Below are 5,000 nucleotides of genomic sequence, written 5' to 3' on the forward strand. Positions count from 1 at the left end.
GTAAAACAAAAGGTAAATCCTTCTTGATTCTTTTTGCTTTTCTTTACTCTTTATGCTCTTGTTTATATAAAATTAATTTCATTGACATATATCCATTTGCATATTCTTATTATCATGTGCTAAATCCTAAATGTTGATGAATCATGAAAATTTATATGAGTTAATTTGACGAGTCCTTAATTGAGAAACTTATGAAAAATGTGTTACTAGTGAGTTATGTGATGATGAGGATTCAAGTGTGGATTACAATTGTAGTAGTTGATTATTCTAATGACTTGGTTTTGTTTAGTTTAGTATTCTTGGATGTGGCAGTAGTCTTTTTGAATATTGGTAATAGGAAAAATATTGGTTTAGTTTAATTTAATAGTTTATGAGTTAATTGGCAGTAGTCTTTTTGTTTAGTTTAATAGTTTATTCTTGTTAATTTGATGGCCAAGGAGGAATTAAATGGAGCTAGTATGCGTAAAGTTGTCATGATGATTGTGGTGGATACAAATTCAAGAGATAGGGTAGATGTCGTTGAGAATTGTTGATATTGGTGAATGTATTGAATAATTATTGTTTCTTGAATGGATTAGGAGAGTCTCACAAAAATTATTGTTTTATTTAAGTGAATAGTTTGAAAATAAGGAAGAGATTATTAGACTTGGTATGTATATGAAGTATGTATATTTAGGGTTAAATATGTTTGTTAGAAATAATTATATATGTTTAAAAGTTGTGTATTAATTTTGTTTTGAATCAATTTATCACACTAATTAGGATGACAAAAGATCGTTCTTGGATGTATGGAAGCATTGAATCGTCGGAATTTATTGATGGCGTATTAGAATTTTGTAGTATTGCGGTTGAACATCAAGTTAAGACGGGGGGAGTTGGTTTTTATTGCCCATGTGTCAGTTGTGACAATGTATCAAAGGTAGATAGTGTTGATATCCTTAGGTAGCACATAATTCAATGTGGGTTTAGACCTCAATATCATGTTTGGGTTTGGCATGGTGAGGCGGGAGTTTACAAAGAGAAAAGTGTTGTTGAGGACGTCAATAATGTGGCCGATGTCAATGACGATGTAGTAGATCATGTTGATGGGTATGAGACAGATGAAGAGAATGTCGATGAGGATATGGATCGTGTTGATCAGATAATGGAGGGAGTCGAGGATGAGTTAGAAAAACGTCCTCGTGTTTTTGACTTGTTGACAGAGGCTTCTCAAAAGCCTTTGTACCCTGGATGTACAAAGTTCACCAAACTAACAGCAGTGTTGACAATTTTCAACATTAAGTCAAAGTTCAATTGGAGAGACGCTAGTTTCACAATGTTATTAGAAGCGTTAGGTGAGATGCTTCCTGAGGGAAATGAACTTCCAAAGTCGACATATTATGCCAAAAAGCTCATGTGTCCTTTCGGCTTAGAGTACCAGAAGATTCATGCGTGTCCGAATGATTGTGTGTTGTATCGGAATGAAAACGAGAACTTAGAAGAGTGTCCTAGGTGTGGGTTATCGCGCTATAAGCGTAAAGGGGCTCGGGATGCTAAAGGGCCCCGGCTAAGGTATTGTGGTATCTTCCAATAATACCTAGATTCAAGCGCTTTTTTTCTATAAAGAAAGACGCGTTAAATTTGAGGTGGCATGCAGATAGGGTGAAGAAAGGTCACTTGCTCACACATCCATCTGATTCTCCGGAGTGGAAGAGTATTGATAGGTTGCATAAGAATTTTAGGGATGAGGTTCGTAATTTAAGGCTCGGACTGTGTATGGATAGAATGAACCCATTCGGCAATCTTAGTTCTAAACATAGTACTTGGCCGACACTTTTAATGATCTATAATTTGCCACCTTGGTTGTGTATGAAGCGTAAGTACATAATGCTTTCGCTTCTTATCTAGGGTCCTAAACAACCTGGCAATGACATAGATGTGTATCTTGCACCTCTCGTTGAGGATTTGAGAAAGATGTGGGATGAAGGCATTTCAATGTTTGATGCATATGCTAATGAGGAGTTCACCTTGCGTGCAATGCTTTTATGCACCGTTAATGATTTTCCGGCATATGGCAACTTATCGGGGTATAAGAACAAAGGGAAGAAAGCTTGCTCAATATGTATCGATGACATGGAATCCACGTGGATTCCTAAGTGCAAACACGTATTCATGCACCATCGAAAGTTCCTCCCATGAGACCACCAATATCGTAAGAAGAAGAAGTTGTTCAACGGGGAGGTTGAGGACCGTGTAGCTCGTCGACCGTTGACCGATTATGAGGTTTATGAACAGGTTAAGGGAGTTGAGATTGTATTTGGTAAAACGGGGCAAGTGTAAGGGGGTGAAGACCGATTATGGAAAAAAGAATCAATCTTTTGGAAGCTTCCATATTGGAGAGATCTACAGGTTAGGCATTGTCTTGACGTTATGCATATAGAGAAAAATGTATGCGATGCCATACTCGGTACTCTCATGAACATTCCGGGTAAGACAAAGGATGTTAGGGCCGTGCAAGATTGGTTTGAATGTAAGGGTCTTCGTTCGGAGTTGTGGGCACACGTTAAGGTGAGTAAGAAAAGAAATAGAGCTGATGAAGTTGGTGGCAGTAAGAAGAAGATGAGTAATGACATTTGCCTCCAGCTTGCTACACATTGTCCAAAGCAGAGAAGCGGACATTTTGTGAGTGTTTGTATGGCATTAAGGTTCCGTCTGGGTACTCATCCAACATGAAGAGATTTGTGAGCCTAAATGGTGAGCTGAAGTTGGGAAGCATGAAATCTCACGATTGCCATGTAATGATGCAAGTGTTCTTACCAATTGCAATCCGTGGAATATTGCCAAAACATGTGAGATATGCTATTACAGAGCTATGTTCGTTCTTCAACACAATTTGTAGTAAAGTTCTTGATCCCTTTAAACTTGATGCACTTCAACTCGACGTGATTGTAACTTTATGCAAGTTTGAGATGTATTTTCCACCTTCTTTCTTTGACATAATGGATCATCCTATTGTCCATCTCATTCGTGAGAACAAGCTTTTGGGTCCAGTTTTTGTAAGGTGGTGTTATCCTTTTGAAAGACACATGGGTGTTTTACAAAACAAGGTAAGAAATCCAGCACAACCCGAGGGGAGTATGATTCAAGGCACTGTGAGCGATGAGATTAGTAACTTTATAGCCGAGTATTTTTCCATGGCAAAGCCTATTGGACTTCCCACCTCTAGACATGAAGGAAGGCTTGAGGGAAAAGGAACAATTGGCTCCAAATCGGTCACACCTCCTCGAGAAAGCCTTCTACAAGCACACTTGTATGTGTTGCATCATATTCCGGAAGTTCATCCTTTTTTGAGTGAGCATTTTGATATATTGCGCGCAAAACATCCTTCTAAAGGGGATAGGGCATAGATGCAGTTGCATAACAAGACGTTTATTAATTGGTTTTATAATCGAGTAATATGAGAAGAACTCAAGGGTGTATCCGAAATTGTTAAGTGGTTAGCTTTTGGTCCTCGTGATGATGTCAACAAATATGAGGGTTACGATGTCAATGGCTTCACATTTTGGACTGAGGGTCAAGACAAGAAGTCATCGTATCTACAAAATAGTGGGGTTTCTATTTTGGCGTCATCTATCTTTTACGCGAGTGCGAAGGATTAAGCGCCGGTTGATGCTAAATTGGTATACTACGAGCGGGTACATGAAATATGGGAGCTTGACTACTCTACTTTCAATATTGGTCTTTTCAAATGTAAGTGGGTAGATAATAATCGACGATTCATAAAAAATGACGACCCTTGTTGATTCACTCTTGTAGACTTAGCTCGTTTGCGTGATAGTGAGGAGCCATTCATACTAGCCACACAAGCCAAGCAAGTATTCTACGTTGTAGACCCTTCTGATAAAAAATGGTCTATTGTTGTACCGGGAAAAAGAAGTATCCTTGGTATAGGTGATGTTGAGGATGAGGAAGAATATGATGCTTTTGAAGACTCCCCTCCCTTTATCAATCCAAAATCAGTGGATCAAGATGATGTAGATGTTGGTTATATGCGTGTAGATCACATGGAAGGAATACATTTGAATTAAGTGATTCACAAGGTATGAATTTAAAGCTTTTTAAAGTTTTTTTGGCACTTGGTATTGTATTGAACGTTTTTAACCGTTTTTGACACTTTTGCGCATAAAGTAGCTCAAACTTGGTTTTGATGCGAAACCGGGGCTGATTAAGGCCTTGGTTATGCAAGGATTAATGTTGTGGGGAAGCTTTGATTAATGACACAGACAAAAACTACAAATGATCATGAAAAGTACACGAAACAACCACAAACACTTAGACAATTCTGATCTAGCAAACTGTCGAGCAGCCCTCCTTCAGCTCAGCTTCTAGGAGTCTACGGGGATTGTTAGAATTGTTTTAGGACCTTGATAGCTAGATCCAAGTACCAAGATTCCATTTCCACTTTATCCTAGGTCCTAGATGCATAGGTTTGGTCTCCACGTGTCGTGTAAGGTGGTCTGGTCACTAATTTGCTGCTGTGTCGTGAGGTCTGTATGCAGCCTTGTGCAGGCTCCTTTGGTATCTTCATTTCATACAACCACATTTGTATCAGATTTGCACGAAACTTGGCACACAACACTCGCTGGTATATATTATTGTGTTGAAGTGGATAGAATTGATAATCATAGTTATATGCTAGAAATTACGTGTTAAGTTGCGATTTTATGCGCATTTAAGCGTTTTTGTCAATTTCGCGCGTAAAGTAGCTCAAACTTGGTTTGTTATGCACGAAACTTGGCACACAACACTATTTGGTATATATTATTGTGTTGAAGTGTTTAGAATCGAAAATCATAGTCATATGCTAGAAATTACGTGTTAAGTTGCGATTTTATGCTTTTTAATGCGTTTTTGTCAATTTCGCGCGTAAAGTAGCTCAAACATTGTTTGTTTTGCATGAAACTTGGCACACAACACTATTAGGTATATATTATTGTGTTCAAGTGGTTAGAATTCAAAAT

This window comes from Amaranthus tricolor, chromosome 12 (assembly GCF_026212465.1).
Source record: "Amaranthus tricolor cultivar Red isolate AtriRed21 chromosome 12, ASM2621246v1, whole genome shotgun sequence".
Classification (NCBI taxonomy): domain Eukaryota; kingdom Viridiplantae; phylum Streptophyta; class Magnoliopsida; order Caryophyllales; family Amaranthaceae; genus Amaranthus; species Amaranthus tricolor.